Source organism: Sceloporus undulatus, chromosome 6 (assembly GCF_019175285.1).
Source record: "Sceloporus undulatus isolate JIND9_A2432 ecotype Alabama chromosome 6, SceUnd_v1.1, whole genome shotgun sequence".
NCBI lineage: Eukaryota > Metazoa > Chordata > Lepidosauria > Squamata > Phrynosomatidae > Sceloporus > Sceloporus undulatus.
Genome location: NC_056527.1, coordinates 116,952,910 through 116,970,380, shown reverse-complemented (window position 1 = coordinate 116,970,380; position 17,471 = coordinate 116,952,910). Strand labels below are relative to the sequence as shown.

At 45.1% G+C, this 17,471-nt stretch overlaps 1 protein-coding gene across 5 annotated transcripts in view; it reads right to left on the bottom strand.

The window, feature by feature from the left end:
- Nucleotides 1–13,514, bottom strand: part of ZBTB4 (zinc finger and BTB domain containing 4) — a 49,438-nt gene extending 35,924 nt beyond the window's left edge. Inside the window, exons 1-3 of one of the 5 annotated variants that reach the window (XR_006104378.1) lie at nt 13,384–13,514; nt 10,691–10,744; nt 8,250–9,237 (exon numbers count right to left, since the gene is read on the bottom strand). The gene's annotated coding sequence lies outside the window, so the exon portion shown is untranslated. Of the gene's footprint in view, nt 1–4,560; nt 4,662–4,689; nt 5,530–8,249; nt 9,238–10,690; nt 10,940–13,383 lie in introns of those variants that run through there. The other 4 variants (XM_042471240.1, XM_042471238.1, XM_042471236.1 and 1 more) reach the window with 4 other exon arrangements.
- Between the last annotated feature and the right edge of the window lie 3,957 nt (nt 13,515–17,471).

Here is a 17,471-nt window from a genome sequence, read left to right as displayed (position 1 = left end):
TTTCCTCGATGGCAGAAGTTCCTCTTTCTCCTTTGAATAGGATGCAACCACAGAGGAACAGAAATAAAACCTCTGCATTGCTTGTTAATTGAAGATAACAATATGCTGACAGCCGTAGAAAGCCAAAATGAACAGATCAAGGGACATCTCCACCTCACTAGATGCAGTTGAACCACCTTCTCTCAGACCAGAACCCAGGAGACCATGATCTGAGGAGGTGGCAGCTACTGGGGAAATCCTCATGACTTGACTTGGGGAGAAAACGGACTCAAATGCAACTAAGTGAGGACTTTCCTCGATGGCAGAAGTTCCTCTTTCTCCTTTGAATAGGATGCAACCACAGAGGAACAGAAATAAAACCTCTGCATTGCTTGTTAATTGAAGATAACAATATGCTGACAGCCGTAGAAAGCCAAAATGAACAGATCAAGGGACATCTCCACCTCACTAGATGCAGTTGAACCACCTTCTCTCAGACCAGAACCCAGGAGACCATGATCTGAGGAGGTGGCAGCTACTGGGGAAATCCTCATGACTTGACTTGGGGAGAAAACGGACTCAAATGCAACTAAGTGAGGACTGTGGCATTCTCCCCATTCTGTTTCCTTTTTCTTTCCTTTTCTTTTTTAAAGCATTCTCAAGGAGAAAAAAGTAGCATGAGTTGAAAGACAGCCTCCAGAAGTTTGAACAAAACCCAAAGGCCTATCCATGGAGCCCCACAAATTCTGTGAGAATCAAAGCCACATACAGAAGATCTTAACAAAACCTCTATCCATGTAATTTGCTGCCATACATGTAATATGTATAAACCCCTCCAAATTTGATTAAAAAGCCAAGCCACACTCAGAAGACATTATTGTGCTGAAGGATACTCCCCTGCATCTTATTTGTATCTTTCTTTTTGCAATGAGTTTTGCTTACGAATGATTTATAATAAGATTACACTTTTTTTTAAAGCCAAGATTTTTTTTTGGGGGGGGGGGAGAATGAAAGAATGCAGACTGTGGGACGGTGCCTTTGTTGGACTAAAGTTACCACAATGCCCCGGCCAGCATTATGAGAGCTGCAGTCCAATCAAGGCACTGTCCCAATGTCTGACTTCGTGGGCAAACATATCACCTCTGAACATGGCACAGTTAAGGAACTCAGAGAGAGAGGATGGCATACAGGAGGCATTATGCTTCTCACTGAAAACCTTTGTTTGTGGAATTAGCTGACCATTAGTCCTGGAAAGGAGGGTTGAAGAAAGAATTAGATCCTGTAAGCAGGAAAGCAGTAAGTCTTGCAGAGTGTGTGTGTGTGTATGTATGTGTGGAAGAACTGGAATAGGGGAAGGGCACTGAGGCGGGGAGATTGAATCTTGAATCGGGCTGGAATATTGACTTTCCAGATGCTGTTGGACTAACTGCAACTCCCATCATTCTCTGCCATTGGCTTTGGCCGACAAGGGCAGATGGAGTTTCAATCCGACGACCTCAGGAGGCCTCCATGCTCTCCTCACATTCAACAGCAGCTTTTTAGGGATGAAGGCAGCACAACATAGAAGAGGAGATAGGCCTATGCAACTCTAGGTACTGCTGAACTGTAGTCTCCATCATTCCTCGGCACTTGCTAAGCAAGCAAGGGCTGCTGGGAATTGCAGATCAGAATTCATACCCCGGCACACAGCAAAGTAAGATAACTTTCTTTAAACGTCGAAGTGATAGGAATGGGAGGTGATGTTATAAGTACACTGAAAAAAGTCAACAATATAATGGGGATGTGGTGACGGGATGGGGCACATTAAGTGCTGGGTTCTACTAACGGTATAATTCTTCACTAATTTTCTTCTTAAAGGAAGCAACAAATAATTTTAGCAATTTGCTTCTTGCTGCAAGAAAATTTTCAAAAACCGTGCTGTTTTTGAAGGCTCTTTGCCATTTGAGACTTTCACAGAACCAGAGAACCCCAGACAGGATTGTTTTGCACAAAAATCTGCCATTGCTCTGAAGTAATAGCTTGTGTACCCTATATAACAGAATGCACAGATGTAAGGACTTTTCTGCAAAAATTACATTCTGTGCAGAATGTTATTTTTGGGCGGGCGGATGGATATTATCTACAAAATACAACTATAAGCAAATGTTGCAAAAATTAAGTCCTGAACTGTGAAGAATCTTATCAATCCAGCATTCTTCTCAGTAGTGTTACTGAACACTTGAGAAATGCCTTTTTCAAAACAAAAAACCCAGTTTTTGAGTATTTTCAGATGCTCTCCCCATCGCAAGGCTCTACAGATGTTAGGAATCCCCTAAAATGTCCAGAAGGCAACAAACAAAACAGCCATGTTGGCCAAGACAAAAGGGCAGGACATACAGGTCAGCAGAGGAAAACATGGAGCTTATTGGGATGGGGTCCTGGGATCAGAGACTATAGGACAATTGGCCAGATTTTTCTGCCACAAAACTGACATTCAGTCATCATCTGTTTTACTACAATTGGAAGTGGGAGCTGGTGGTGGGGAAAACAAAAAAGATCATTCTTAACAGCCCACTGCAGCTGCCTTGACATTTTTTCAGCAAGAATTCTCACCAAAACGCACAGAAAACAGTAATTCTGGAACATCCTTCAATGCAATCTAGTCGCACAGTACTGAATTTAAGTAATTGAGGACATATGTTGCTGTTGTTAACTGCCGTCAAGTCAACTTTGGTCCAAAACGCACTGCAGAAATAATCCAGTTTGAGGCCATTTTAACTGCCCTGACTCAGTGCTAGGGAATTCTGGGGATTGTAGTTTATTGTGGCACCAGGCTAAATGTCTCACAAAACACAGTCCCCCAAATTCCTTAGCATTGAGCCAGGGCAGTTAAAGTGGTCTCAAACTGGATTATTTCTGCAGTGGGTTTTAGACCTTTGACTTATGACAAACCTATGAATGAGAGACTTCCACGTCACCCTATCTTCAACTCAGTTCTTACAAACCCAGGTTTGTGCCTTCCTGGCATCTCTCCACCTCTAATGTGGTCTTCCTCTTTTCCTTCTGCCTTCCCCAGCATTATTGTCTTTTCTAGCAAGTCATGTCTTCTCATGATATGTCCAAAGTATAACATTCTCAATTTAGTCCCTAACCCTCTAGCAATGAGGAATGGCCGATTCCTGGCTTGAATGGCAGGAAAAGGTTTATTACAATCCTTTAGAGCAGCAGTTCCCAACCTGTGCACCTTGGAGCCCTTAGAGTTCCACAAGTCAAAAAGATTGGGAACCCCTGCTTTAGAAATATACTTTAATACCCAGAGTCCAGCACTGCAGGAGTGTCGTTTAGTAGGGCACATATTTCACATACACAAAGTCTCTCATGTGCCAGCTAGGGTGGAAAAAGAATTCAGTGTATGAAATTCTGTACTCCACACCCATGGATTCAATGGCTTTCAAATCCATGCCTTGAAAATATTCCCATCTAACCCCCCGCAAAAAAAATTCCAAAAAGTAAACCTTGATTTTATATAAGGGACACCATTTTACTACCCCACTGTATATAATGGGATTTGAGCATCCAAAAATTCAGTTAGCCACAGCTTAAAAATACCCCCCCCCCCCCCCCCCAAATTCCCGAAAGCAAAACTTGATTTTGTCATTTTATATAGCAAATACTATATAGTACTACAACTGGCTTGGAGATTGCCAATACAGACGATACTGAATACTATGGAAAAACCAAGACTGATACGGGTTTTTGGATCTTTGGATCCTATTCAGAGGTTGTAAAGGTTAAATTTCTGGACTGCAATTCTCAGAATGCTCCAGGCAGGTTAATCTCTGCTCCTGACTCTCACTCTCTACAATGCTAAAAAAATTTAGGAACGGAAATAAATTTCATTGGGGGCAGAATTCCCATTGGGAAGGCAACATCCTCATTTTGCTCTCCCTCCATACTTACACTTCAGCCCTAGCACTGGGTTCCAGAAAGAGACCTATGGACCTCTAAGATTATTTGCCAGTCCAACCATGCTCAGAGCCACACCTCAAACTGGCTCATCCCTGAACAGCAGACATGGGAATCATGTGGCCCTCCAGATGTTGTTGGACTGTAGCCCCCAGCATCCCATATCCCACAATTATGAGGAATGCTGGGAGCTGCATCCCAGCAACATCTGGAGGGCCACACAATTGCTGTCCTTTCAGTAAAGGAACTGAACCCAGTTTGAACATTTCTAGCCATAGGTTGCTGGAAAGACCCAAAGTAAATGGTCCCAGGATTCAATTTTGCAAAATTTCTGAATCAACCAGGTATGCAATTTCCAATTTGGCAAGGGTTTCCATTTCGCCAAGCATGGATCCATATGCATTCCATTTTGGCATCCCCGAAAGTATTGTGTCTCTCTCCACCTGCTCTCTTTTTTTGTTTTGTTTTCCTTGCCACTGCCCAGTCTGTCTAGCAGCAGGTGAAGGGAAGAACTGGGACAAGTCCACCCAGTTTGCCAGGGGTCAAATTCTGGAGGCATCGGCCTGCCTGGTTCTCTAAGGAAACCTGAAAGCAAACACTCAAGAATGCAGGAAACAAAAAAACTCTGCCACCAACCTGGCTGGCTAAATAAATAAGATGTTGGCTCCAGAGTAATCAGGATGGTTTCTCCAGTCTGGACTGTACAGCAGTGGCCGCAACAGTGGCATTTCCCCCAAAAGCATCCCATAGAAGGCAAAGAATCACCTGTACCATACACCAGACTCCACGCAGGCAGCTGTTCGGACCAAGAGCGACCCTTAGAAGAGAGCCAAGGGGGCCTTAGCTTTGCACGGCCAAAGCAGTGTACTAAAGGAGCTCAAGCCAGGCCTGGCCGCCATTCTGCCCTCTGGCGGCTCTCTAGCTGCCGGACCTACCAGACAGGAAGGGCTCCTTGCATGCCCAGCCAAGGCAGCGGCCTAGAAAGTTCACAACAAGTGCTCTCTCCTCTGTGTGTGTGTGTTGCGCTTACCGCTTGCATTTCCGTCTCTTGCCTTCAGTGTCCTGCAAAGCATTCAGTTATGAAGCAGTGGGCGGAGTGTGGTATGCGCAGGCAAAGAGATTTTCTCTCTCTAGTGCTTGAATCCTCATACTGCTTTTTGATCATGCTCCGGATTAATTTGGAGATGTCACAACCAGCTCCTGCAAAGTTTCCTGGCCGCTCTTCTCACTACTCCTGCTGGTCTCCTTCTTCTCTATCTTCTGTTAAACTCCTGCCTGAATCAGAACAACCTTCTCATCCATCACTGCTCTTTTCTCTGCAAGACAGCATTTCCCCAGCCCTGAATTTCCAGCATCATTCCATGTTTCCTGGCCTACTAATGGTACTCCAAGATCCATTTGCCATACTTCAGCCTCTCCGCTTCGAATGCCCTGGCCAAGATCAGGGTGGGGAACGTGGTGGTGGCAGTGTTCAGTGTTTTGAACCCGGTACTTTATATCCCATTACAACAGCCTCTGATTTTGGAGTAACATTCACTTCAACAAGGCAGGGCTGGGAAGGCCTGTGGGCCTCCAAATGTGGCTACCCTGCATTTCACATCAGCCTCAGCCATCATGGATAGTGAGGGACGATGGGAATTGTCCATCAACACCTGGAAAGCTTTCAGTTCCCCATCCCTGCTCTAAAATGGGGGTGGGGATTTGATCCACCACTTCAACTCCCAAAAGCCCCAGCCAGCATGACATACCGTGAGGGAATACAGGAGCTGAAGATCAAAACATCTGGCAGGGTACAGGTTCTTCAGTCATAGCTTTCATGTTTTTAGACTGCAGTTCCTATAATCTTTCATCAGTGGCTGTGTCTGCTGGGAGATTTGGGGAAATGGAATTCAAAAATTCATTCACTCGAAACCACAAGGTTGCGAGTTCAAGACCAGCAAAAGGGCCCAAGCTCGACTCAGGCTTGCATCCTTCCGAGGTCGCTAAAATGAGTACCCAGACTGTTGGGGGCAAATTAGCTTACTTGCTAATTAGCTTACTTGCTGTTCACCGCTATGATCTTTGGAATAGCGGTATATAAATAAAACAAATTATTAATTATTATTAAAAAAGGAACTTCTCAAGCTGTGTCTGCATTGCCAGGTCCCAGTATATTGCAAAGCCCCCATTTTCCCACATGAATTCTACATGAATGTTTAAAGACTGTTCCTCAGAGCGCTGTGACTTTAGGATGGAGGAGATGGAAACACTGAAATTGGGCACTACTTATCTGGAATGCAAGTAACACTGCCAATATTGCCAGCTGATTCTGTTTTTTTGGACGGGCAATCTTTTTTTATTCACCCAAGACTTTTAGATTTCAGATGGCAATAGCGTTAGTCTGTTGAAACAAAAAGATCTCGTGTCACCTTTGTTGTTTTGCGCCTTCAAGTCATTTCCAACTTATGGCAACCCTAAAGTGAACTTGTTGCAGGGTTTTCTTGGCAAGATTTGCTCAGAAGAGGTTTGCCATTGCCTTTCCTGAGGCTGAGTGTGTGACTTTCTCAAAATCCCCCAGTGGGTTTCATATCCAAGCTGAGAATTGAAACCTGCTCTCCAGAATCGTAGTCCAAAACTCAAATCACTACGCCACGCTGGCTCCCAATTTTATTTGTAAGCTTTCATGGGCCTCTTCAGGTGCATGCAGTTGCCAGATCATCCTAAACAGATTAGGTGGACAACCATGAACATAGACATCAGAACAAATCATACAGGTCATAAATTTTATCTTTATGGTCTTTTGCCCCTCAAAGCAGAGTGCCAACCATGTTAATTTGGGCCTTGTGAAGCCAGGCTGACATCTTACACTGATGGATTCTGCTTTTCCTCTACAGCAGGAATGAAGATCTGTGGCCCTACAGATGTGGACAGGTTGCCATTCTCAACATAGCCAGTTTTAGGATTATGGGACCCATAATCCAGGAAACATCAAGAGGGCTACAATTACCCACATCATGACTGGCTACTCCCTCTTTTCACAACACAAAATGTAAAACAGACAAGCAGAAAAACACTTACTATCCCACCAAGGAACGCTTTTGGGTGCTTGGATTATGTATTGTTTCAGTAATTTTTATACAGTGGGCCTTTGCCCTCCACTGGGGTTCATTTCCAGGATCCCCCTGTGGGCATCAAAATCCATGAACACTCAAGTCCCATTATGCACAATGGGAGAGTAAAATGGTGTCCCTTATGTAAAACAGCAAAATCAAGGTTTGCTTTTTAGAACTTTTTTCCCCTCACTGTGAAGAAATCTTGCCAAGAAAACCCCAAGACAGCACGGTGTAGCGGTTGTAGTGTTGGATTAGATCTCTGGGAGGCCAGAGTTCAAATCTTTTATCAGCTATGGAAACCCACTGGTGACTTTGGGCAAGTCAGCCTCAGAGGAAGGCCATGGAAAAACCTCTCTGAAGAAATCTTGCCAAGAAAACCCCAAGACAACTAGAATAGTGCAGTGGTTGAATGTTGGACTAAGTCTCTAGGAAACCAGGATTCGAATCCCCACTCTGTCATTGAAACCCACTGGGTTACCTTTGGCAAATCCCACTTTCTCTGCCTCACAGGAAGGCAAGCAATGGTAAACCTTCTCTGAAGAAATCTTCCCAAGTAAACCTTGGGAGAGTTTTGCCATCAGCCAAAGTTAACTTGAAGACACATAACAAACAACAACAGTTGTCCGCCCATGTTGTAGACACAAAGTTGATGTTAAGAGGTAGCAGTGTGTTTGCAAGCCACCTACAGCCAGATCCAAACCTGGGATATCCCAGCTCAGAATCCTGACCATCATCACCCACTTGTCCCTGGGTCACTTTCAAGATCTGTCCAAGACCTTCTTCTTGATGAGTGTCAAATCCATCAAAAGTTCTTCTCAGTTGCATGAGAGCTGCCGCACCATCTTGCACAGGCCTTGAGAAAGAACATCATGCACCCTAAGTCTTCTGCGGTTTTTCCTGCTTTAAGAGACAATTCCTGGCAGGATGCAAAGTGCAAACAATCCCCTTTTTACCAGCTGAGCTGACCACAAGTGCTGATATTTCTAAATTCCAGAGCCATGACTTGGCAGCCCAGATCTGGAAAACAACAAACACAGAAAAACCAAAGCTTTCTCCCAAGTCCTTCTAAAATCACTGCCCCAGTCTTGTCATGTTTTCCCCCTCCTTCATGAGAACTAGAAGCCTCAAGGGCTTACTGAAAATAGATGCCAACATGAACAGCACCTTGAGGGAGCACCAGCCAGCCAGCATGCACCCACCCCTTGAAGCAAAAAATGCTGCAAGAGACTTATGCCGATGTGGAAAGATCATTTTATTCATAATATTTGATTATAAAACAAATGTCAACTTACAAGAGGAAGGAGAGGGTGAAGAAGAGGAACTGGGAAGAAGTGTTGTCACCGCTGTGGGAGCCCCCCGGAAAGAGGCTCTTGTGCTCCAAGCACCTCATTAAAATGCAAATGTAATCAGAGGCACTTTAAGGCATCAGACATCCGTGACAACCAGATGGCATTGGTATTTATGAACGCACATCAGACGTGTGCTCCCCGGAGAATGGAAGATTTCTCACAAGGAGGCTTGTTGGAGGAGGGAAAGCAGGTCAAAGGGAGGGATCTGGCCTCAGTTGACCCTGTATGTTTGGGGTGTATCTTTAGATGCTGCAACGTGGGGATTTTCCTGATAGAAAGTACCTACAGCTGCATTCCAAAGTTGGTTGCACTCAAATAGCTCAGAGAACCATAATTCAGCTTTCAGACTCAGTTATTTATTTCCTACCTCTCCCCCGCACCCCATATAAACCCATCACATCAATTGGCCACAACAGGATTATTTTTTATACATTGTTTGTCAAAATTTCCTCCACAAGTCCTTCCACCCTCCTTGCCCAACCCACTTGTACCCCATCCTAGGATCCAAATCCCTTTTGGATCTACTTCTGTTCACAGCTTCCCTGTTACTGAATTCCACAACACCTTGCCAAGCCTAAAATCCTTCACCCCACATCACAGCTGGCACCCTACACTCAGCCTATCAAAGGGTCACCAACCCTGCCCCCCATGAGGGCAAAGGGGTAGCTTGAAAGAAAAAGGAACACACATGCCAAGCAAGAAGGAAGCCCAGCTCCTTTTTGCTGAGGCAAACCCATGGCCTCGCAGCCATTTTCAGCATCGGCTTTGCTGGCTGGAAATCTTGGAGTGGGATGGGATGGCCGAAAGCGCCGCAGCAAAGAGGTTAAATGATGTGTTCGCGCCATCTGCTGGGAGACAGCAAATAGAAGCAGCTGGGAGAGGAAGGAAAAGAATGACCAGCTGCTACAACACATTTGTACCCACTTCCCCCCATTTCTTCTCTCCCTGACATTTTAACCTCCCTCACTACCCATAACTACTGTCTCTCCCCAATTAAACCCAAAATTTGGGTGTTATTTTGAATCTAGCTCCCAGGAACCCCAAGAAATGATCACTGGCAGGCTGGGGAATCTGACAGCTGTAGTTCAAAATACTGTAGTCAAACTTTTCCAAGCTTGGAGCAGATTAATCTAAAGGGAGAGCTGTTCTAGAAAACAATTCTTATAGTGCCTAACTGTGGATATTTTTACTGTCACCCACATTCCACATTCTCAGCTGTCTTCCTCCCTTGCAACTCCAAGGTCTAGCATTTACACTTCCCACAGAAGTGGGAATGATGGGGCCCTTCTGATGTTGACCTGCAGCTCCCAGCATGCCTTGCCATTGCCTAACCTATCTCCTCTCCACACAATTGAGGACTATTCCTTCTTTGGCTAATTTTAAGGCCAAATTGAAGACACTGTTGTTTAAGGAAGCATTCCAAATTACTGGGTGTTAATCTGCTGCTTACTTTGTCTTTATCGTATACTAGCTAGTATTATTTTAGAGATATTTTAATCACTTAATGTTGTTGTTTTAGATTGTACGTCACCTGGCAGGTTTTTATTCTTTTATTTTATTTGACCCTTCCTATGTAAAGTGCTGTGCAAACTTTACAGCTGTTAATAAATGTTAATAATAATAAAATAATAATAATAATAATAATAATAATAATAATAAGGTGGCTGGAACTTGCAGGTGAACAACATTGGGAGAGCAACATGGCTCCCAACCAGCCCTGCTCCACACCCAAAATCAAGGTCTGCAACTAACACCAGAAGATGCCAGTGCTTTCTCAGCTCTGTATAGTCTATCACTTCCTAAGGCACCTAAACAACACCTGTTTCTTGTATCTACTTTGCAGGTGTTCTGGCCACTAGAATTAAGGGGAATATCAACTACAAGAAGACATTTTCCTCATTGGAAACTCCCATTTGTGGAATCCCCTCCACAGATACCCACCTGAAATCAGCAGAGATATCCCTTTCCACACCATATTCTCAGGTATACTGTTCCTGCTGTTACTCTCCGTTTCAAAATATGTTCACAAACATTCATATCTAAACAGTTCACGGATACTCATAAACAAATGCCTAATATATATTGTATGTTATTGTTTCCCCATGATTATAAGTGTACAGTACTTTCCACCTCTTCTTACATTTTATTTGTGTGTTTTAACTTCTTTTCATAAACTGCCCTGGAAGCTAAACTCAAGAGCTGTGGTACATAAATCTTTTCAAAGTATATTAAAGACATCTGCTGCTGCTCCTAGATATGTGAAAGTTTTTCTCAACTTTATCAAGAACATTCTTCTCATTCCTCATCCAAATATTTAGTTATTACCTTCCAGATCTTCCTCTCTTCGGACACGATTCCTGAGAATCATTACTGTTTTTCCTGGAGGGGAGAGGAGAATTAAGTGGTTTTCCCTATATTGTTCAGCTGCACCTTCTAACAGTTTTCACCCTTGGCTATGCTGACTGGGGCTGCTGCCAAACTGCAGAATGACGCTGCTTTAAATGCCATGGCTCAACGCCACCCAATCCTGGGATTTGTAGTTTGCCAGCATGGTGTAGAAGTTTGAGTGATGGACTATGACTGTGGAAACCAGGGTTTGATTCCCAGCTTGGTCATGAAACCCACTGTGGCTCTGAGCCATAGGAAAGTCACACTCTCTCAATCTCAGGGGAAGGCAATGGCAAACCGCCCCTGAACATAGTTTTTTGTGGGTTTTTCAGGCTATGGGGCCATGTTCTAGAAGAGTTTATTCCTCATGTTTTGCCAGCAGCTGTGGCTGGCATCTTCTGAGAAGCTGCTGGTGAAATGTTAGAAATAAACTCTTCTAGAACATGGCCTCATAGCCCCAAAAACCCTAAAAAAACTATGGATGCTGGCTGTGAAAAACTTTGACTCCACTCTTCTGAACAAATCTTGCCAAGAAGACCCCATGACCAGCTAGCCATAGGGTCGCCATATATCAGAAATGACTCGAAGGCATACAGCAAGAACAGCACGGCACCAAAGCTCTCTCACAGAGCAGGCCAAGTATCTCCTGAAACGACAAACAAATCCCAACACTCCATAGCATTGAGCCATGACAGTTAAAAGCAGTGGCAAACTGCTTTAATTCCACAGCGTACATGCAGCCTGGGGCTGCTGGGAACTGCTGTTCAACATCACCTGGAATGCCCTGTTGATCCCACCACTGCTCTCAAGAAACTTTTCCAAGTTTAATTCCCTCTCTTAATGCCATTTTTCCTTGGGTCACCAAGCAGGAAGTCTCACAGCTCTCATAACCTGATCCCTGGGCCAAGTAGTCAGGTGCAAACTGGGTTCCAGCCCAGAAACCTGCCTCTCTTGAGCTTTATTACAAATGAACCCTTCCCTTCCCCAGTATCTCCCCAAACAACCCATGTTGATTTGCCCCAACTCCCGTCCCTGCCAGGACCTCCGGATCCCTTTTACGGCTCTAATACCCTCGCTTCCCAATTAGAAAGTTGTGCTTCCCTCTCTGAGTATCCTCCTTACAGCCCCAAATATTTTCCAGTGACCCTTCAGTCCCTAAACATATAAAACTATTATTATTATCATCATCATGTATTACCTGAGTCCCAGTTTTGGAAGGAAAATAGGATACAAATACTACTTATTATTATTATTATCATCATCATCATCTAACCCCAAACTATAGATGTGGATTGTGTTAATATGTGTATGTGTTGTCATTCTAAATGGATGTGTATTTTAATGGAAGTGTTTTAACTTATGTTTGTCTCTTCCTTGTTGTTCCCTATCTCAATCCATGGGGAGAGGCGGGTAATTAATAACAACAACAACATGATGATGATAATAATAATAAGTTCCCAAATGTGTACCTTACAGTGGCCCACCAACCACAACCCAAATCCTCCCTCAAAGGGGCTCAATTACCCATCATAACCTCACCACTTGAAGTCGCCCCCCCCCCCAGTTCATATATTGTGACTCCTCTGCTACCCTTTAAGCCACAGGTGGGCAAAGGGCAAGCCAAGGGCCATATGTGGCCCCTCAACCAGATTTTGTGGTCCTCAAACCCTCAGGCCCTAAACTCACCTCTCTGACTGATACCAGCTTCCCTAAAACCCAAAGAGAAAGCCTCGCTTTGGCTCCCAAAGCCATCCCCATTACAACCCAATGCAACACCTGAGATTTCTCATCTCAGACACCCCCCCCCCCCCTTTTACATAAGCTTCTCAAATCCCTTTTTTATATAACCTCCTCAGGTTCTCCTTTTTCTATAGGCTTCTCAGACCTCCTTTTTAAACAGGATTCTGAGCCCCCCTTTTATATAGGTTTTTCAGGCCCCCGTTTTATGTAACTTTCTCTTCTGCCCTTTTTCTATAGGCTTCCCAGACCCCCTCCCCCTTTTTTGTACAGCTTTCTCAGATGTCTTTTTAGACAAGCTTCTCAGACCCTCCATTTTAAATAGGCTTCTCACTTCAAAGGTCTGAAAGTCCTGCCTTCCTATATTACCAAAAAAACCCCCAAACTACACCCTTATTTTTTACATATATATATATATATCTATCTATCTCGGAAGCCTCCCCACTCCTGGGTTGGGGAAAGTATTTTAATTTTAAACACCACCTTTTTTTTTGGGGGGGGGGGTCTTAACCCAGGGTTTGTTTGCTTGCATTCAGGTCAACGTGGGTTTACCCCAATGTAAGACTAAATCGGAGAATTCAGTCTCCAAACGCGGCTCAGAGGTTAGGGCTGCTATCTGAGGTAATGACTTGTTCTTCTTTCCTTCCTTGAACTCCACATTATTTGACCCAAATCCCTAAATTTGAGAGCCAAATTAGCCCCCATAACCTTGATTTTTACCCTGTGGCTAATCCATCGTTCATTGGCATCCAGGGCCCCCCGAACCCCAAAAGCCAACCTGCCCCCATTAAGCCCCCCATCTCGATACCCCTCCTATAGTTCCACTCTCCCCTCAACCAGCAGCCTCCGTAACCCGCAAAGGCGTAAATCCCGCAAATCCTAGCTCTCCGTACCCCCGAGAACGCTTTAGCTGCCTTCCCGGGAAGGCCCGACGCGGTTCCGGAAACAGGCCCCGAAGCCTGGTCTTTCCTAAGCAGAGCGCCCGAGCAACGCGCGCCATCTCCCGCGACGCCAATACTTGAGCCCGAGGCTTTCTAGGCCGCGCCCCGGAGCGTTCCAACCCTCCACCTCGCTCTCGACAACAGCAAGCCAGGCGCAAGAAGAATCGCTCTCTCCACCCTCGGCTCCTTCGGCCATTTCCGGCAAATTCGAAATGTAGCCACGCCCCCCGGCCTCTGAGCGAGCCTTTCTCTTTCCCCGCCCAGCTCGGCTTATGAATAATCAATTAGGGGGTGTTGATTATGACGTAGGCCCCGCCTTCTTATTCCAGACTGTACCATTAGCCAAAAAAGGGGGGGAAGGAAGGAAATAGATTAAATCAAAGATGGCTATTATTCTTAGACATTTTGGTCGGTAAAAAAAAAAGGGTTTTGATCTGAATTAATTTTTTAGTGTTTGAAGGAGCAGCATCTCAAAATTGGGATTTTGAAAATTAGCATTTTACTTCAATCACATCTGCACTGCAGAATTAATGCAGATTGATACCGCTTTTAACTGTCATGGCTCAATGCTGTGGAATTCTGGGACTTGTAGTCTGTCGGTATATTTTAGCTTCCTCTGTCAGAGAGCTAGCTCTTGGTGCCACTGCAAATAACAAATCCCATTGTTCCCATTAGGATGGAGCCATAGCAGTTAAAGTGGTGTCAGACTGCATTAATTCTGCATTAAAATATTATTATTATTATTAAAAATAATATAAAGAATTATTTATTTAAAATAGTAATAAACTGCTAATTCTGCATATAAATAAATAAAAAAAATAAACCATTAATTCTGCATTAAATAAATTAAAATAAATAAAGTGCATTAATTCTGCATCAATAGAAGTATGTGTCTAGATCAGGGAAGTAATAGTCCCACTGTATTCTGCTTTGATCAGGCCCCACCTGGAATATTGTACAGTATCCAGTTCGGGCACCACATTCAGAAAGGACATGAGAAACTGGAGCCATGTGTCCAAAGGAGGGCGACTAAAATGGGTGAAGGGTCTGGAAACCATGCCTTATGGGAAAAGACTTAGAGAGATGCTGGGGATGTTTAGCCTGGAAAAGAAGGTTAGAGGTGATATGATCGCCCTGTTTAAATACTTGAAGGGATGTCATGTTGAGGAGGGAGCAAGCTATTTTCTGCCTGCTCCAGAGAATAGAATCATAGAGTTGGAAAGAGACCACTAGGGCCATCCAGTCCAACCCATCTGCCATGCAGGAAATCCAAATCAAAGCATCCCTGACAGATGGCCATCCAGCCCTGTTAAAGACCTCCAAGGAAGGAGACTCTATCACCCTCCGAGGGAGTGCATTCCACTGTCGAACAGCCCTTACTCTCAGGAAGTTCTCCTAATGTTCAGGTGGAATCTCTTTTCCTGTAGCTTGCATCCATTGTTCCGGGTCCTGTTCTCTTTTCCAGACCCTTCACCATTTTAGTCTCCCTCCTTGGACACACGGCTCCAGTTTTTCAATGTCCTTTTTGAATTGTTTTGCCCAGAACTGGACACAATATTCAGGTGGGGCCTGACCAGAGCAGAAGATAGTGTGGACTATTACTCCCTGGATCCAGACACTATGCTTCTCTTGATGCAGCCTAAAATTGCATTGGCCTGTTAGCTGCCGCGTTGCACTGTTGACTACTAGTTCAATTGTGGTCTCCTTGGACTCCAGATCCCTTTCACATGGATAAGTCTCTCATTCAGCCAGGTGTCCCCCATAATCCTATCTGTGCATTCATTTTTCTGCCCTAAGTGCAGTACCTTACATAGGACCCGGTCCGGAGCAATGGATGCAAGCCCAGAAAAAGACATTCAGTTCAACATAGGAAGATCCTGACAGTAAGAGCTGTTTGACGGTGGAACATGTCCTTCCTCGATGGAGAATGGTGGAGTCTTCTTCCTTGGAGGTCTCCAAAGGTCCGTCCCGCACCCCAGAATATCTGGGCAGCAATTACTGAATGTGCCTGGGGGCCAGGCTCACCTCCACCACGAGGAGGACATCTCCATCACCGCCCCAGCCCTTTGGAATACGCTGCCCACTGAGTCCGCTCGGCTACCTCCCTGGCCCAATTCAAAAAGGATCTAAAGACCTTTTTATTCCAGCAAGCATTCCCCATTTAAATTCCTATGGGCCTCCCTCCTCTCCTGTGGCAAAGAGGATGGGCTAATGGGGCTTTTAGTCTGTTTAACTTTTTTGTATAATGTGTATGTGATTTTGATTTTATGTCGTGTATGTATTGTTTTTATCTATTGCTGTAAGCCCGCCCTGATCTTGGGAAGGAGCGGGATACAAATAAACGTTTATTTATTTTTAAGGGACATCTTCAGGGAATGCTTTGATGGGAGGTTCCTGCATGGCAGAAGGGGGTTGGACTGGGTGGCCTTTTGTGGCCACTTCCAGCTCTGGATCTCTGAACGACACCCCCCTAGCTTGGCCATAAACTACCAAATACAGACTAAAAAATTGCAAACATAAATAAACTTCAATAAAAACATTCAGGTTATACAAATTAAAGCCATTACATCAAATCCAAGCTAGCTGAGTGCAGTCGATATACAATACAATCAGGCGGGAGTCACATGATTCAAGGAGCATCGGGGAAGGCTTGCCGAAACAAGAAGGTCTGTAGCTCTTAAGAGATCCAGGGAGGGGGGGGAGGGAGCCATTGGGAAAGGTGTTCCAGATCCCAGGGGCCGAGATGGAAAAGGCCCTTGGCGAGGTGACACATACTTGCCATCGGGACCTCAGTAAACTTCCCATCGACCTGAGTGTGGGGGCGGATTATATGGGGGAGAGGCGGCCTCCAAGTAACCTGGGACCAGCCATTAGGGCTTATATTGAAGACCCGCAACCAATGCAAAAGATATCCTCCCAGTATACCATCTTACTAAGGACAGGAACAACATGCGGCATCTGACTAACGTCTCCAATTGGTTTTCCCTCTCTGTTTGGTTTGTAACACTTGCCTGATGAAGAAGAAGCCCATGGAGCTTCGAAAGCGCAATCAATATACTGTGCATTTCGGTTGGCCAATAATGGCATCAATGATGGATTTCGGTTGGATTTGTGTAAATGGCCAACACAGCTCCCCCTGAATGTTGTTAATTATAGAGTGAAGAGAGTTTGTAAACTGTAAGCCGTGGAACTGTAATCTTTAGGATAATTAGAGAATGTACATTTAAAGGAGTTTCATCACATGTAGTATTCTGTGTTAGTAGGTATAGGTATGTCTCTATGACATAACACGTTATGTTTTTTGTATGGATCTGGATCTTATGAGCGATAAATATCTATATATATATATCTGATCAATATCATTTATTTAAAAACACATTTCCAGAATTCCTTAGCACCTGAGCCAGGGCCGTTTAAGCGGTTTCAAACTGGATTATTTCTGCAGTGTGCTTTGGACCTAAGTGAAAGAAGAGGAAGAAGAAGAAACCCTTTTCATGTGAATGCAAGCATTGCCCTGTTAGTCTGGGAGTGGTTGTGTTGTTTTGTTGTTGTTGTTTGTGTGCCTGGGAGGAAGCCCAAATACACTTCGCACTGGCCTCTCCTCAGCCCCTCCTACTTTATCTCCCCCCGCTCCACGAAATGGTTTTCGCCCTTTCCCCACCCGCGGCCCCCCCTCTTGGACCTCCCTCCTCCTCGGCTCAGCTACTCCCCGTCCCCGTCGCGACGACGCGCCTTAGCCACGCCCACATCGGGCGACGTCGCCCTTGCCGTTCTGCTCCTGCAGCCCCGTGGAGGGGGGAGAGTCTATTAAGGGGCGCTGAGGCGACTGAGCTCAGTCGCGCCGGAGAGCGCGGAGGAGAGGATAGAGGAGGGAGGGGAGAGGCGGCTGGACGTGGTCGCGGCTGGGAGAGCGGGGGCGCGTTCTCGTCGGGGAGGAGCGTCGAGGGTCGGTGAGGCGGCTCTGCTTCCGCAGGGGGGCCAAGGCTCGGGTAAAAGCGGAGCGGCGGCGAAAAAGGCCTCGGTCGCCACCGCATAGTCTC